Here is an 18,003-nt window from a genome sequence, read left to right as displayed (position 1 = left end):
CTCAAATGCCCATCAGCAGGCCGATGGTGTTGTCGCAGAATGGGGCCCTTCTCAGAAGTGCAAAGGAACAGAACCCACAGATACACACAGCAGCGCAGATGCGTGTGAAGAAAACGATGCTGGGAGGAAGACACCAGGCACACAGCCCACATGCTGCAGGAGCATTTCCTAAGTCCCAGCTGTGGCAGTGCTGACCCAGGCTGGCCAGTCCACGGTTGCTTGGCCACAGGAGAGGATGACTGCCAAGGCGCAGGAGGGAAGGTTTGAACAGATGGAATGTTCCTGATCTTGGTTGTGATGGTGGTCACATGAGCGTAAAACTCAACATTTGTTAAAACTCTACAAACTTCATACTTAAAATGTGTGCATTTTCCTGTGTGTAAATTACATGACAACCCCGCTGACCCCAAGAGAGCATGTAGGACGCAGCACCAACCTGACCCGCTGTCCCTGGCCGGAGACAGGACAGTCCCAGCTGCAGAGACGATAATAACCACAGCGGACTGAAACCCACCAAACATTTCAGGTCATCAATGCATAATGACATGTATTTCTTTTAAATTAAAAAGCAGTCACTGTTTACTAACTGACCAGATTACAAAAATAATCGTGTAGACCTGAGTTCATTCTGCTAGAAAGCTTGCTGGTCTCATCTTCCTGGCTGCCATCACCCCTGCCTTCTACAAAACGAATGGGCTTTTCCTTCATTCCACCTGGTGGAGAAGAGAGCTCCAGCCTGCAGGAGGAGGTTTGAAGGGTTTTCCAGCAGTGTAGATCTCGGGAGTCAGACCCTCCCCACAGACGATGCCAAACGGAACAGGAGCTCCCGCGTCGAAGAGCGCCCAAAGGCAACCTGCTTCCTGTCGTTGTGGCCGTAGCCATGCCTAGAGGCCTGCTCCTCAGCTGGCTTCATGTTCAGGCCCCCGCACAGCACGGCATCTGCTTCCGCTGTCTGCGTGCTCACTGAAGCCTTGATGAAGTGCACAGAGGTGCCCGGAAGGCGCAGTGAAGGTGAAGAAGCTGCAGGCCACACCGGGGACCCCTCTGCTCCCGATGGCCAGGCCACACCGGGGACCCCGATGGCTAGACCAGTCTGGAATCCCAGGTGCGTACAAGGTGCTGCTTTCCTGGCATGGCAGCGACTGGGTTCCCAGTTCTGGGATCTGTATTCCTCACAGTATTGCAAAGCTGTCTCATAACTCAGCTTCTCCAGTGGCTTTCAAAGCATCTTTCTGGTCAAAACTCCTTCCTCGGGCACCTGCTCTTCAGTTCTGCAAAAATGCTCCACTGCTCCACAAGGCTTCTGGTGCAGCAGGAACCTCCACTTCCCTTCCATGCTGTCCACAGTTTCCGCTGGAAAGGGGCCTGCATGCACAGTGGTACAGTGGTACTTAGGAGGACTTCGGGGACCCAGTGCATCTTCCTGAAAAGCAGCGGCTGCGGGAGAAGATTCCTGTCTTCATCCTGCTTCCTCTGGACGGTGGCACCGGGGATGAGACTGTGGAGAAGAGTTGCCAGGAAAGTATCCCAATGAGTAAGTGAAAAAGAACTTCCAGACTCAGGACACCACCATTGCACAATGTCAACCAATTAATGGCTTCAGGCATAGAGCAAGCCTGGCCACCACCCTAGGAGTTCACAGCCCTGACCTGTGTCCTCCTGATGGGAGGACACAACAGAACCTGGGGTCCTGCTTCGAGGATGCAGCCTGAGTCTCTGGGTCCAGCCACCAACACGCAGGAAGCTCAGAGGACAGAGGAACAGACAGAACCGCACCAAGAGGGCACCAGCAGCAATCCCGATGTGGGAAACATCCTAGGCCAGACCACCCGGTCCTTCAACAGACATGTTATTAAAAAAATAAAGGGGGGGGGCACAACAGGAGACTTACAGACTGAAACAGACTTGAAACACTTTTAAAATCAAGTTATTATAAAAAGTTAGGCAAAGCTGGCCAGGCACACGTGGCTCACACTTGTAATTCCAGCACTTTAGGAAGCCAAGGTGGGTGGATCACCTGAGGTCGGGAGTTTGAGACCAGCCTGGCCAACATGGTGAAACCCCATCTCTCCTAAAAATACAAAAATTAGCCAGGTGTGGTGGCGTGCACCTGTAACCTCAGCTACTCAGGAGGCCGAAGCATAAGAATCGCTTGAACCCAGGAGGCGGAGGTTGCAGTGAGCTGGGACTGTGCCACTGCACTCCGGCCTGGGTGATGGACCAAGACTCTGCCTCAAAAATAAAAAAAAGTTAGGCAAAGCTACACCATAGAATTTAAGGGGGTAAACGCAGGGAAGTGACTCCTACAAAGGAAAGGGCACGGGTTCCTTTAGGGTGGGGACGAGGCCATGAAGTGTCTGGAGGAGATGGCACAGGTCCAGGTTTTGGCCTCCACAGTGGGTATGGAGCTGTTCCACAGCATAACTGATGAAACCAGGCGCCCACTTTGAGGGGCACAAAGTGTTTTTATAAAATCATCCAGAATGTGGCTGCTGCCCCAGGGCCCAGGCGCTTGGCACAGGGACCTTTGGGGCAGGAGTTACCTGCAGGCTCAGCATTTCTACACCCTGGGTGGGATACGGCCTCCTCTCCTCACTGGTGGGGTGACTAGCGTGTGACCACCCTGTGCCTCAGTCTCCCCATCTGCAGAGTGGAGTAAGGACCTGCCTTACTCCTGGCTGCTCCTCTGGCTGCTCAGGGAAGGGATGGACTTCAGGTGAACTTGGAGCCACGTCTGGCTTGCAGTGCTGCTGGTTTGTGGAACAAATGGGGCAGGTCTGGGTCTGACCTGTCCCCACACCTCCAGCTACCAGCACAGTGCGGCTGGGCGCAGACCCCCGGGGGGCATCAGTAGCACGGACGTCACTCAACACTGTCCTGCCAGTGTCCTGAGTGCACCCGGCCTGCACATTGTTGTAAGCAAATGACAATCAAGATGACCCCAAAGAACAAAGGAAGACACTCCCTGCCTCCCCAGGAGGGTTTTTCTTCACTTTAGGGAGACTCCAAACTTCCCACAGGCCCCGCCTCCCCACCTCAGGGACCCAACCCCCTCCCTCACTCAGCCTCCCCGCTCTACCTCAGCTGTCACCCAACCCCTTCCCCAAACTGCCTGCATCTGCTGACGGAACCCTCTGTTGGCCCCTAATTCTACCAAACGGTGGTCTCACCTGCTGCAGGGCGTTAGTTGTCTGTGTGATTGTGTGGTGGGGGGCTGGGAACATGTGTGCACATGAGTGTGTGCACATGTGTGGGTGTGGGCCTGTGTGTGCGTGCATGTGTGTGTGCACAGCGCGTGCCTGTGTGTGTGCTCATGTATACATACATGAGTGCCTTCATTGCCTTGTGCATCTGTGAGAAGTGGTGCATGCATGTGTGTGGAAGGGTGTGCCTGTGTGTGTGTGTGTGGGAATGGGGAGGTAAGTGCATGTGTAAGCATGTATGCGGGTGTGCCCGTGTGTGCATTGTGTGTGCACTTGTGTGAGAATGCATGTGTGCCTCTGTGTGCATGTTTGCACATGTGTGGGTGTGTGTGCATGTGAGCCTGTGTGCACGATGTGCCCATGTAGGGTGTGTGTGTGTGTGTGGGTTTTTCCCAGTTGTAAGCGCTGGGCACTGGACTGAGCCAGAGGGCACTGACAGAAGGAGAAGCACACACAGACACCGCTGGCGCTCGATGCGATGACTGCTGTGGTTCTGAAGTCTTTGTCTGACAGTGGAGGGATCTCCCCCAGAACATACGGGGGTCGGGGAGGAGGGACAAACAAGGTTTGGAACTGAGGATGAGCAGCACATCTTTCTTTATTAAGGGTGGGCCTGGATATTAAGGGTGGGCCTAGACGCCCATTCAGGGGCCTTTGGTGGCACAAGTGCCAGGTGGAGCCCCTTCAGCAGTGGCTGCAGCCACAAGGAGGAGGCTTTCCCAGCCGCACAGACAGTCATCGCCTCTAGCCCTGGTTAGGACGGACACGCGGAACTTCCCCATCAGCTGTTGTCTGTCACACACTGGAGCTCTGTGGGGCTGAGACTAGGAGAATGTCTCAGCATTGCCAAAGAGAAGAATTCTTTCAAATAAGCATTTTCCTTTTCTTTTTGTTTAATGGACATTTCAGGGCTGACTTGCAGGAGAGAAACACCCAGGGTGGGAGCCAGGACCAGAATTCCTGTCCTAGAGCACCGGCCCCACCCCCAGCACGCTGGGGCAAGTGGACATGGAAGAGAGGAAGAAGGAGATGGAGGGGCGGGGGTGGGAGCAGGGTCTCTTTTATAAGGGCTCAAGAGCCAGGACTGAAACACACAAACCCAGGCTGTGGGCCGGGGATCTCCCACTGGATGAAGCAGAGTGGGGATCTGGAATCCTCCGTCTCACACAGGTCATTGTTCCTTGTCTCAAGAGTTTCCAAAGCCTCCAGATCACAGGTTGCTCCTGAAACTTGGGAGGCCCCATTAGCCATTCTGCCTAGGACCCCACTTCTTGTGCAGGCCCTTGGGGGCTTGTCCGCACACTGCACCCATTCTCTAGCTTCCTCCACAAATACACCTGGAGGAAGTCCCAGGCCAGGCACACGGGAACAAGGGGCTGGGAGGGACGACCAAGACATGTGACCCCACGGCCCAGTGCGCAGTGACCTGTGTGCCATGCTACAGACCAGAGGCTGCCCGGTCAGCAGAACCTGAGGAGGGACAGGGCGCTGGAGCAGGACATGGTCGGGGCAGAGGGAAGCAGGTCCTGCAAAGGGACAGGAGCCGAGGCAGGGTGGAGGACATGGTGAGTGTGGCAGGTGTGGTGGGCACAATGGGGGCGGTGGGTGACCACAGGAGACAGCTCAGGCCTTCGCCTCCATCCCAGGCTCAGGAGGAAGTCAGGATGTTTTTGGCGAAGCCACAGGACCTCAGGCCTGTCAGAGCCAGCAGAGTGTGGAGAATGTGTCCCCAGGGCTTGGCTCAGGAGAGTTTGTGGACGGCAGCGAGGTCACCGGCACTGGTCACAGACGGCATGTTGACACCTCACTGACCCCAGAACCTCGGGCAGGAAGGTGGACAAAGCCACTGAGGATACAGGAGGGGCCCCAGGTTTATCAGCCCTGTGGCCACTGCCTTAGTGTGTGCTGTGGGGGTGGGAGGGGTGAACTGAGCTACATATGGAAAAAAGATACGGTAAAAAAGACGGGAAGAAAGTGCCGGCTCCTCACCAGGGGCTGGCTGGGGTGGCGGAATTTAACTGTCTTTCTGCTTATTTGTGGTCAACACACCTCTCCTGGAACAAGGAGACGCACAGGCAGGGAGACTACGTTACTTCCTCTGTTGACATTTGGACAACTGTGCATACCTCCCACCCTCCACCCAAGGCTGCGGGGAGAGGGGACATTCCGCAGGGAGCCAGTGCGGCCAGCAGGGTCCCCAGTATGTGACTTCGAGAGTCTACAGGGCAGAGACCTGCTGCCGAGGGGCCTGGAGGCTTTTCGGAGGAGACAGCCTGCTGAGGGGCAGGGGCAGAGGGAGGGGACACGAGCAAGGTGCACATAGGCCAGGTGTGGGGCTGGCAGGCATCAGGGGCACCAGGTTGATGTGGCTTGTTCATAAGACTCACCAAACATACTCGGTAAAAATTCAGGTTCCCAGGCCCTTGCCCTGGAGGCTCTGACGGGTGGGGGTGGAGTACGGGGCCTGGAATCTGCATGTCTAGTGAGCTCTCAAACTATTCTAATAGTGATTCGGGACCCAAGACCTGTAGCTCCCCGCCGAGGTTTCGATGGACCAGCTCCACTGTCAGGGACCATCACCTTTGCATCCGGCAGGGAGAGGCTTTCCCTCGGCACTGGACACTCAGACCCTCTCGTTGGTCACTGAGCTGGGCAATGTCCACTGCCCACTCAGGTCTGCATTCTCACCCCTCTCAGGGAGATGAGAAGACAGATGGCAGAGCCCCAGGAAACATAAAGCCCCTTACCCAGCACGGTCCCCTTCCTCTGCCTCCTCCCCGCTTGAGCACCCTAAGGCAGGATGTTCCAGGGGCCCCCACGCAGCTAAACACACAGCAAAGCACGGAGAGCAGGAGCAGGTGCTGAAGGCAGCAGCCCTCCAGACTCAGCCGGGACACACAGCCCTGCATTCCCATCCTGCTCTGAGCTTGGCCAGGGCCAGCTGTGTGACTGTGGTGAGCTCCTTGCCCTCTCTGATGCCCAGGCACTCAGTGGCATGCCCAGCCTGGCAGAGCTGGGTCCTGTGCACCCCAACCCCCAGTTGCTGGGATCCTGGGATCCAAAACTGTGGTCCCCCAGGGTGGGCTGTGTCCCTGTTCCTGACCCCACTTCCTTGACCCTGGGGAGTAGCCTTGGCTTGGCCAGGCCCTGTTCCCAGGGGGCACCTGCTCCAGAGATGGGCACCTGGTGGGGGCCAGTTCAGCCCAAAGCCACGAGGCTGCGGGGGGCGGGGGATGAGACACGAGACGGCCCCACCCCACACCTGGAGGCTCCAGGCTCTGTCCTGCCCCGGCCGCCTCCTCCTGGCTTTTCTCTCCTGCTGGGCGGGCTGGGCTTTTCCTGCCGGCTGCATGGCTATGAACTCTGGGGCCGCGCCTGAGCCTCCGCCTGCACACTGACCAAATGAGTGGCAAGCAGCTGGGAAGAGCAGTGGCCGCCCTTGATGCCCCCGTGTCCCTGGCCCTGTGCACACCTCGCCTGTGGCTCATTTATCCTCTTAATCTAGCCTGCAGGTGGCAGCTTCAGCCAGGGCCAAAGCCCCTGCCACCTGCTTTCAGACTGCCTCCAAGAGCTCCTGACAGCAGTCACCTTTTTAATGATGGGGGAAAAAATCAAAAGACCCTTTTTGTGACTCATGAAAATGACACAGTATTCAGATTCCAGCATCTGCCAATAGTTTTGCGGGGACCACCTGGCCGAGGTCACGCATTGCCCAGGGCTGCTTAGGGGCAGAGCCGGTGCCTCCTCATGCCCAGCCAGGCAGGTGTGGGGGCTGCTTCCAGATGTTCCCTCGTCTCCACCCACATCCCCTGCCTGTCCACACAGTGCGTGGCCTTGTGTGGGGCTGCCCCGTGATTTCATGGACGAGCCTCACTGTGAGTTTGGCAAGGCAGGTGCAGTGGTTTTCACTGGGGCCTCTATAAAGATGCCCGGGGTGGGTGGGCCAGCAAAGAACCACAACGTCCTACAGTCATCCTGGAGCTGACGCCGAGGCCACGGTGGAGCAGGGAGATGGTCTCAGCCTCATCTCATTCTTTAATGTATAGGAGAGACGGGTGGGGGCGGGCAGGAGCAGGGGGCCCTGGGCTCAGCTGGCTGGGTCCGAGCCCTCATGACCCTCCTTTCCTGCTGCCCTCCTCGGTGCCGCAAGGCCCTGCCTGCCGGGCAGCTCCCTCGCAGCTGTAGACTTTTCTGCAGCTGCGCCACTGCCCTCAGCAGGTGTCAGTGCCAGACGGTCGAGCTGGCAGGTGGGTGGGTGGCGAGGAAGGGCCAGGCGGGCAACATGAGCAGGTGTCCCTGTTCACGGCTGGTGTGGTGACAGACAGGAACCCCAGCCTGCACTGGAAGGGACTCCGATGGCTCCAGCCTTCCCTGGTGGGCGCTGGGTCAACAGCAGGCACTGTTCTGGGCATGATGTTTGCACAGAACCCTCCTACAGGCACCGGGTGTGGCTCCGAGTCCTCACTCGGGTGATGCATTTGACACAGGACCTCAAGCTGTTGCACCCCGCCCTTCAGATGGGAGGGAAGGTTGGGGGCAGCTGACCAGGTCCTCAGCTGGGTGGATCTCCAAGATCTCACCTGATGGACAGACGTCCCTGGCAGACCGCAGTGGAGGCCAGTGCCCAGCACCACACAGCTTGGGGTTGGTGCGTTGGGGAAGTTATGGACCCAGGCATGGCCATTCCTGGGACACTCGACTGCCCTCTGTAAAGGGCTCTGCAGCGGAAGGCCCCAGAGGCTCCCGGGAGCCCACGCCTGGCCAAGACCCCTGCAGGGGCTGACCACTCAGCCCTCCACTCAGAGAGGCTTGAATAAAGCCCAAGGCCACACAGCCCTTCAGGAGCCAAGCCCCTGGGTCCCACAGCTCAGGTCCTCAAAACCCAGCCCTGCCCCCGTGCTGAAGACCCGGCTGCCATCCACTACACCAGCCTCCGTGCCTCTCCCACAGTCTGGGGACATAGTGACTCTGTGTGAAGAGGGATGGTAACACCGTGCCGGGGCAGGGTTAAGCCAACCCTGGAAATTAGTCACTGAGGCTGGGTGGGGTGTGAGGAGGGTGCCCTGACTCCCTGAGCCAGACCAGGGGAGCCACCGTCCTCGGACCCGGCCTTCTACTGGTCCCTGTGGTGCCTGCCCATCTGCCCGCCACACCCCTTCCCTCTGCTCTTCCCTCCAGGGTCCTGACCCTCAGCCTCACCTGCCCTGGGGCCAGCAGCTGGTGGCCTCTGAGGGGAGGCCCCACCCCTGCCACTCTGGGCAGAAGTCAGCGGTCACTCCTGGCAGGCCCTGGAACCCCAGGCCTAGAGATGCCCAGCAGGACCCCCTGACTTCCCAGGCCTCAGATCTGCCAGCGCCCAGCTGCAGATCCCCTTCATGACAGACCCTGCCCAGGGAGGGGCACGTGGTCAGGATCCCCCCAGCCAGTCCGAGGTTCCACCTGGCCTGCAGCCTCCTTGCAGATCCCTGCTCACTGCAGCTGTGCCCGTTGGTGGCCTGGCTTCCCTGCAGGTGGAGGGCACTGCCTTCCTCAAGAGGGTGGGGAGGTGGGGAGCCCTGAGACCCCAGCAACCTTTACGGGCACCTCCCCAGCCACAGGCCACACTGAGGGCTCCTGTTTGGTGGTCTCTCTGTCAGGCCCAGCACCCCTCAGGCCATCTGGAGAGAGGACGCAAAGACCCGCAGGCCCCTAAGGCCACCAGCACAGCATCCATGCTCACCTCTGAGGGGCCCTGGGGGCGTCCTTAGAATCCAGGCCATTTTAAAGGAACAATCGGACGAGGCTCCTTGGGAAGAGGAAAGGGTGGGGACCCAACTCACAGAGCAGAGTTCCTGAGCCCACATTTTGAAGCAAAGCTGTAGTGTGAGCAATGAACATTGGTTTCCCAGTGCCCTGGCAAGGATGGCCAGGCAGGGGAAGCCACCCCAGCTGTGGGGTGACCCCGTTTCTCAGCAACCCACTTTTGGGGGAAGGGTCTCAGGCTCCTCCCTGAGGTGTCCTGGGGCAAGCAGCACTCGGGGCTTTGCTTACTTGGAGCTGACCACGAGCCGAGCCGGGCTCTCCGGGCTCTCCCCGCCGCCTGCCTGGTCCTCTCCGTGGCTGTGGGACCTGCCGCCGGGCCGCATGGTGCCCTCAATGCACAGCTACAGCTGGTTGAAGGGGACCAAATCCATTGGACAGTCGATTTGGTTCCATTTTACCAGCTCTAGCAAAGCATTTGGCTCCCAGATCCAAGGAACGGCAGCATCGGTGAAGAAGGCGGCTCCACCAGGAGGACATCCAGACGGAGATGGGGCTTTGCGGCCGGCATCAGGCCCTTGACCCGCCTCCTGGAGGGCTGCCACCCACAGTTTCCCTCCAGCTCTGTGGGGACTGGGGTGAAGGGCCACACACCCCGATTCACATGCGTGCTCAGACACACACACACACCCACTCACACGCAACTCAACACCCTCTGCTCAGCCTGGGATCCCCCATCGGGACCCTCAGGGGTCTGGGGAGGGTCGGGGGTGCCAGGTGGCCTCTGTGCTCTGGGATTGCACTGCCCTCTGCCGCTTACTGTCCCTGATTCCTCCACAGCCCTGGTTTCCCCCAGCGCCCACTGCCCCCGGCACTAGCCTCAGCTGTGGGACATATCTCAGACCATCAGGCCTCGCCCCAGGGGGCTCCCATCTGTGGGCACGGGGGCTTGCGGGTTTGAGGCCCTTATTCCCCTGCAGATTCCATCTAGACCACGCCTGTAGCTGGAGCAGAGGCAGGGCAAACCCTCTCAGTCAGCCTTGGGCTCTGGCTGACCATAGCCTGGGTGGGACGGGATGGGCTCTGACCCCACGTGGTGTCTCTGGGTGGGCAGGATGGGAAGATTCCAGGAATGCCCACTTTGCATGATGGCAGGAGGACAGCCTGATGGGGCCTTCCTGGCCTGACCAGGGGCCCCATGACCCAGACCGGCAGCCCTGCCCGCCTCTCACAGAGGGGCCGTTCCCAGGCCCAAGAGAACTGTGAGGATGGAGTGTGAGGACAGAGGTCCAGCATGCACACTCATGACCCTCCCCCGGCTCCTGCGTCCCCCACTCCCATCACCCTCAGTGACTCGGGAGCAAGTTCCCTTTTGTAAAATGAGTCTCCTTGCAGGCCCTGTTTATGAGGAGCCGTGACAGGTGAGGGGTGAGTGTCTCCAGCAGGGCTGGGGAGGCGGCGCCTGTGTGTGTCAGCTTCCCCTGGAGGACAGGCTGTTCTGGGCAGCACAAGTTGACGGCCCTTGCTCCCTGCCCACCAGGTTGGCAGAGTGGGGGCTGCACACCAGGGTCTGTGCCAGCTGCCTGTCCTCTGGCCTCTCTCTCTCCTCCTGATGCTGCAGGGATGGAAGTTCAAGTTCCTCAGGAGCCAGGATGGTCACCCAGCACCATGCCCACCCTCCAAGGCCTCTCTGGATGACCCCCACCCCAGCCTCCGCCAGGCCAGCTCTAATTCATCCATAGCTGCCTTCTCTGGCTGCCTTTGCCATGGTGCCCTGCAGAAAGATCTGTGCCACACTGCAGGGTCCCCTCCCCAAAGTCCCCAGTAAGTTGGGGCTGGGCCCCAGCCTCCTCAGCCTCGAGTCCCACAATGAAGTGGCTTCCAGGTCACCAGCCCACAGGCTGCAAACCTCTCTCCTCCTTACTTGGGGAGCACCGAGGGCACAGGGCAGACCCAAGGCTTCCAGAGCCCAGCCCTCTGGCCCTGGAGTGAGGACAGCTGGAAGACCTCAAGCCGGCACCAACTTATCCCCGTATCTCCCATCAATAGTTCTCATGCAGCAGCAGATTTGATAAGCGTAGACTACTCCTGTTGAATCTGGCCCTCAGCCCTCTGCCACCATGGTGGGGCCCAGGAAGGGCACCCCGGATGCTGTCACCCTTGGACGGGTCACTCCCAAATCCTGTCTCAGGACAGCCACCAGGCACTGGTGTGGGTTGGGCAGCACTGCCTTCCTGAAGGGTGCAGCCTTCCTCCTGCTGTTCATTGCCCATGACTCCTGTGAATGCTCTTTGATTTCTGCTCAGACTTGGGGAAATGTCCCCCAAACAAACAGATCTTCACCCTTACATCAAAGTCCCCCGTCTTGTGGGGCTGTCCCAGCACAGTCCCCAGATGGCCTCATGGCTTCGGGGGAAATCGAGGTCCACACTGGGCCTGGCCGGACCTCTGCTTCAAGGCCATCTGGGAGGCAAAGCCGAAGAGGCCAGATCAGGCCAGGGGCTCAAGTTCTAGCCGCGATTCTTTCCCATCGGGAGTTGGGAGGTTTGCTGGTCAACAGAGCAAACAAACTGGTCATTTCACCTGAAAGTCCGCAGAACACCGGCAGCAGGACCCCCACGGGGAGGCACCACGGCCAGCAGGACCTCCACGGCCAGCAGGACCCACACGGGGAGGCATCACAGCTGTCTCGGTCCTGGGTGTGAGCTGTGAGCAGACACCCAGCAGCCGGACACAAGGCCACCATCTCCTCCCACACACCCCATGCGCCTCGAGCCCGTCCTGCACTGCCTGTCAGGAGGACGCTGGGGCTCACAGCAGAGTCCCCTCCTCTTTGTGCTGCCCTGGCGGTGGCCACCCGCCTCTGGTACCCTCGTCCTGTGGCCTGGTTTGGGACAGCTCCCGGTCCTTCTTCGCCAAGGGAGTGATCGGCACATTTGCTTTCACGTGTGAAGGAACAGCCCACAGCTCATGTTCTTGGGATGCGCCAGAGCCAGCCCCATCCCTCCGCCAGGACGTCAGGGACCCCGCGGACCCGGGCACCCCCTGTGCTACTTGACTCCCTCCAGCGGCAGCTTCCACTCACTGGCAGACCCTCTAGCCCCTTCCCCTCGGAACCCTAGGGTCTCACCAGCATTCGTCAAGGGCTGCCAAGGGAGGCCCTGAGGCTCCTCAACTTCCTTGTAAGTATTTTTTTCTTTTCCTCCTGAAAAAGGCCAAGAAGCACACTTCCCACAAGCCCCAAAACCTCCTAAAGGGCCGAATGGCTCAAAGATCACGTGCTTCACAGAAGTTCACCCCACCAGACGCCCCCACGTTCCCCCCGCCTCAGCGCTCACCCTCCCCCTACCTCCTGCCTCCCAGGCACAGGCCATCTTCCTGCTGGGCCCCATGTAGCCCCTCTCCACAGCCACCACCCCTGGCTCTCGGGCCTCAGATCTCCCAGCCCCAGGATGCTAGGGGCCTTGGGTAGGAGAGGGCCAGCCCTGTCCGCAGGCATTCTCTGGGAGCAGCTGCCACTCGGCCTTCCTCATTGAGTGGGGAGTCCTTTGTTCCCCGAGAAAAGGCAGGCTCGCCAAGGGAGGGGCAGCTCCTGGCCAGACCCTCTGTGTCCCCCTGGGTGCCCAGGCCTGGCAGAGAGACGGCCCAAGTGTTTCTGGTGAATTTGCCATTGGCCGGGACAGCAGGACTGGTGTTGGAGCCAGGGTATGGATTCTCCGGAGAACCCACTTTGGGTCCTCCTGCCTCTCTCTACTCCAGGGCTACAGAGAGCAAGGCTGCCACTCCTCCGCTGCTGCATTTTATGAACCCAACAATTAAGCAGGTTTTTAAACATCTGCCGTCGAAGTCGTCCCACACAGGGAAGTACACTCAGCATTTTTAAGCAACAACGGATACTAGTTTTGGACAATCTCTGCCGAAAACACCAGCAGCCCTGTTAAAATCAGTAGAAAATTAGATGCCGTGAAGATGCAGTACGTGTCCAATTAGTTATAATTGGAGCAAATGGTGATGTAGATAAAGACCCGGCAGGAAGTGTCACCGAGACACACGGCCGCAGGGCCCTCGCCAGGGACCCCGAGGGGTGAGGATACGGGGGGAGCAGGAGGGCCAGAGCACGCCAGCACCTCATCCTGGAAGCCCCTTCTGCCTTGGTAGGACCCTGCCCCGCCTGTGCTGGACCCTAGAGGGGAGGCAGTCCCACAGCTCGAAAGAGAGAAACAGGAACAAGCGCTAACTTGGCAGCAACCACCGGACCCTCCCCTGCAGCCGCAGCTGTCCAGGGCTGACCTCTGGTGGAGCAGAGGGGGACCCCAGCACGGAGCACCACACACCCAGTGAGCATTCTTGGGGACTCCCGTAGCCCCTCCACAAAACACCTCAGGCCCTCCACGTGGGAGTGTGAATGGCGGTGTGTGAGCACCAGTCTGTCTGGCCTGTCTTGGTCACACCACGGCCCCATCAGAGCTTGGCTCGAGATCCCTGAGCACTTGCCCCTCTGCTGCAACCACAGGTCCTCACCCGGAACCTCAGGGAACAGTAACCACGTTGGGCAGAAACCACACAGGTGCCCCCAGGGGAAGGCGTCTTGCCCCAGCACATGGGACGCACAGCCAGCATCCTTGGTGAAGACTCAGCACCAAACGACTCCACTCAAGGACAACCAGCATCAGGTCACACCCGCAGCACAGACGCTGCCCTCAGAGACTGCAGAGCACAGCACAGCCCCCACCAAAGCCTCCACAGATGAAGGCAAGGCGGCCCCTCCGTTTCTCCCCCACAATTCCAGGTGCATGCGCCAGGTGGGCAGGACAGGGGCCCCCCTTCTGCCCCCAGTCATCCCAGGCACACTCCCCAGGTGGGCAGGACAGGGCCCCCCCCTTCTGCCCCCAGTCACCCAGGCACACTCCCCAGGTGGGCAGGACAGGGGAGGAGGTGGCTAACTCCCAACTGGATGCTTTTTGTGTTTTACACTGTGAAGGTTTTAAAATTTAAACGTCAACAGCCTACTATTTCTCCACTAAGCACCATTACCTATCAGCACTCAGATTCACCACTAAATTCAACTTTGGATTTTGGTTAATTATTAGAATAGATAGCAAAGAACCACAGTTAGCCGGGTGGTGTGGGCAGCCGCCGTTGGGGTTCCCACAGGAGCCTTCAGGGTTCTGTAAGGGGCGCTGGCTCTCACAGGGCAGTCTCGAGAGAGGCCCCTAGTTAAAAGGCAAGAGGAAACCCTGCACCCCAAAATGGCTTGTTCCTTATCATCAGCAACGCTGACTCAGCCAAATGCCGAACAAGGCTAGCTCAGTCCAATTCCATAACTTTTCTATCTATTCAAAAAAAGAAATGCATTATTTCTCAACACTGATAAAAGTTTAATACAGAGTTGCCCAGGTTTTTAATAAACTTGTCAACAAAAGAGCAAGGCAAATTGATGGGGCCCTTCTAGAGATAAATTTCGCCTCAAATAGACCCACCGAGCAGGGGGCAGGCGGAAAGGAGGCAGGGGCGGGAGGGGGATGCGTGATTGTTTTGCTGTTCTTTGCAAAAATGGCAAGATAGACGTTAGTGTCTTATTATCTCAAAGATAGGGCTAGGGCAAAAGCTGGTTTAATTTGAAGAAGGCTGTTGGTTGAAAACAGATCAGAGAGCCCTGAGGTCAAGAGAGAGGGCTGGGTGGCTTGGGGACAGATGAGAGACACGTGTCCCAGGATAAGGAAAAGCCAGAGTCTGATCGGAGCCCCTCCTGAGGGGGGAGGGCACCTGCCCACTGCTCTGCGCAGAAACAAATCGCAGAGCCCGGAACTCTGGGATGACCGCAAATGAAATGACAGGGGCATTTATGTGGCCACTGCAGGCTTTGGGACACCAGAAAAGGCCCCAGCTCCACACACAAATGTGTGTCGGGCTCTTGCTTCTTCCAAAGCATTCTCTGCCCTCCCTCTGGCTCAGTGAGGCCTCCCAGTGTGCAGAGACATTGTGGGAAGAGTCCCCATCTGTCCTTGGGCGGGGCGCAGCAGCCCCTGTCTGAGGAGCACAGGATGAGGATTCCTGCCCCCACTTAAGGGCATCAGCTCCACGGACCTTGGAAGTGTTTGAAATTCCACCATTAGAGAGTCACTTCTTGAGTTAAGGGTAGGGGGAAAGCAGGTTCCCCGGGGAAGGGGCCTGGCAAGCTGGTGCTCGGGGCTGCAAGGCCTCTGGAGTACGTTGCTATAGCTGATGAGGGAGGGAAGGCCGGGACAGGTGAGGAGGTACTGGAGGGAGGGGCAGCAGGGACCCCAGGGACAGCCTCACCTGCTGCAGGCCTGAGCCCGAGGCCAAGGAAACAGGCAGCTCCCCGCACCTGCTCCCAGGGTTGCAATTCTTGTCCCTCTTCACTCTTGGTGGGCAAAGGCCCTACCATGCCCAGGGGAAGGGACAACAGGAGGTAGCTGGGTCCCCCCTGGGAGCTGGGTCCTTGCTGGACTTGGTGTTCTCCAAGGGGGCAGGTGAGGAAGGGAAGACAGAGCCTAAGCCTCCCCGCCCAGTCTCACCGCAGCTGCTGGCCTCAGGCACTTGGGTGGTGGGTGGGGTCGGGGGCAGAGTCATCCGAGTTCAGTCTTTCCACAGGACAGCTGAGAACTCGGACTATTTATACCGGCTTGGTGGGCGGGCGGGCGAGCAGGCGGCTGGGCAGACACATGCCGCCAGGAGCCATATCTGGGCATGATGGAGGGCATCGGCTTGCCAGGATGACAAGAGCCACACGGCGCAACTGTCCTGGGTGTCCTTCCTTCAACCTCAGAAAGTCCCCCGGGACAGGTTCCAGGGACAGCTGCCTTCTACCCCCTCTCCTGCCGCTGTTAAAAATACTCTGGGTCGTTGTCCCAATCATCTCGGAAATCGCCCTCCGTGCACGCTCATGCAAACACATGCGGGCACACACTGCCTCCAGTCCCAGCCAAGGAGTCGCTTGACCCTGTGGGGAGTAGACCCCAGACTCCCAACTGCCAGGGCTGCTGGGTGACCTACCACCTCCCAGCCAGGGAGCAGCCTGCTGCACCTGGAACTGCTGAAACAGAGCCCTGTCTCCCTTGTCCTCTTCCTGGGGTGGACATAGGAGGCCCAAGAGGAACAATGTGCCCCCAGCATCCCTGTCCTTCAGCCTCACGCGCTTACACTACACTGGAGCAGCCCAGCCGGTGCAAAAGGTAGACCTGGCCTGAGGCTTAGTGGTGCCTCCAAAACCTGGGTGAATCGGCTGAGCTCACCGCACCTTTGTGGTGACTGCTATGCGGGAACCTCAGCCCTGCGTCCCTCTATCTAAGGGAGCCGGCAGTGGAGTTGCCGGAGGTGGACCTCTGCTCTCTGCCCTTGAGACGCACGGCCCTGCATCTGCCTGCACTGCTCTGCAGCAGCCTGCCCTGCTCCCTGCTCCCCCGCTTCTCCGCTACAGCTGCTGCTCCTCCCCACTCGGCCTTCCAGGGGTCAGAGCCGGCTGGGGACTCACTCTGAGCACCAAAAGTAGAGTCTTCCCCAAAGGCAGAGTCCTCCCTGGGCACCCAGGGGCCTCCTGGGAGGGACCTCCCAGCCTAAGCTCTGGCCAGCTGGGCCCTGGACCTCAGGAAGGCGCGGATGGCATGAGGCTCTGGGAGCTGCTGCTGCTGTCTGCAGGCGCCTTCCCTTCCCAAGAGCCATGCCCACCTCTTCTTGGGTGCGATGACTCCAGTTCACATGGACAGAGGCTGCGGGTTGACCAAGGACAGCAGGCAAGGCCAGGATCCCTCACAGAGCCCGGCGTGCCCGTCCAAGAGTCTCCCTTGCCAGGGTCCAAGCCCAGCCACCCCGAGGTCAGCGTTCTGCCCAGGGGCAGCAGAGGCGGAAGCTGGGCTGCAGAGAGCACGGGAGGCCTCTGCAATCGGACGTGCATGGCGGGGCTGAGTCAGCACAAAGCCTCTCAGATTGCTGGGTTACCCTTTATGCGAAGGTGGCGGCAACTCATGCGATGGCACCGCCCCATCCACCTCTGGCTGTCCCTGCCCAGAAACTTCCAGGCCAGCACTGCCCAGCCACGCCAGGGCCCGGAAGATAGCCTGGCCACTCAGGTTCACTCATTTTTACTTCTGAGCATTTTTTGGGTAAAATTTGCAATTTAAGCAATGTTCATTTTGATGGACTCTGGCTGCGGCAGCTAATCTACCCGTTCTGTGGGTCAATCTCATCATGCTCAATAGCAGTTCATTCCGAGATGCGACGCTTCTCACGTGAGTGTGACAGTTTCACAGAGATGCACAAACGCTCTCACCAGTCCCTGAGCCCGCCTCAAAGGCTTTGGCAGAATATTATTTCCTGCACGAGACGGAAGTGCTAGTGAGCCGGCATCACCAGCGACCCCTTCTTTAGAAGGAGGTGCCACCGTGTCCTTGTCCACCTGCTGTGGAAACACAGGTCCACTCATCGCCACTCATACGCATGCAGGCAGGCACAGCATCGGGTCCGACCCTTCCCAAAAACTATCCTCCTCCAAGCTCCAAGACCCAGAGCTGGTGTCACTCCTGGGTGGAAACCTCACCTGGAGCATGGCTAGCTTTTGTGAGCCAGCGAACAGAAAAATGTCACTAACTCGGTCCGCTGAATTTATGGGCTCCACAATTTCCACCAGCAGGAGCCTGGCCCACCCTCCGATCGCCCCGGGGCAGTTTCCAGAGTGTTCTGGAAACGCAGGAGCCTTCCCCTGGTGCTGCCTGCTCCGGGGAGAGAGAGACACGGGCACTGGCTGCCTCCTCACAGCCACACAAACTCACCTGGGTCCCTGAGCCGGCAGACAAGTCCCAAGGGGGTGGGTGTCCCGTGTTCAGTCCCCCAGCCCAGTCCAGGCTCCTTTCGCTCTGAGAGTCCTGGCCCCCATTGGTAACGTGCCTGAGTGGCCTCGGAGAGTCCCTGTGGGCAAGCCACAGCCATCAAGGCTCTGCACCCCTGCCAGCCCACTCTCCCCTCCTTCAAACGGACAGGCACGAAGCCCCCCACAGAAGAAGTCCCATGCTGGCTTGGGGTTCCCTTCCCAGCTGCTGCCTGG

At 59.0% G+C, this 18,003-nt stretch overlaps 1 long non-coding RNA gene across 1 annotated transcript; it reads right to left on the bottom strand.

Moving 5' to 3' along the window:
- Positions 1-3,783: 3,783 nt before the first annotated feature.
- LOC103792990 (uncharacterized protein MIR1-1HG) lies at positions 3,784-11,215 on the bottom strand. Its single transcript, XR_013536257.1, has 4 exons — positions 11,086-11,215; positions 9,763-9,826; positions 9,218-9,352; positions 3,784-4,118 (listed from the first exon to the last, which is right to left on the bottom strand). It is a non-coding gene; the product is annotated as an uncharacterized protein MIR1-1HG (long non-coding RNA).
- Between the last annotated feature and the right edge of the window lie 6,788 nt (positions 11,216-18,003).

This window comes from Callithrix jacchus, chromosome 5, assembly GCF_049354715.1.
Source record: "Callithrix jacchus isolate 240 chromosome 5, calJac240_pri, whole genome shotgun sequence".
Taxonomy (NCBI): Eukaryota; Metazoa; Chordata; class Mammalia; order Primates; family Cebidae; genus Callithrix; species Callithrix jacchus.
Note: the sequence above shows the minus strand (reverse complement) of the source record. Positions and strands in the feature narration are given on the sequence as shown.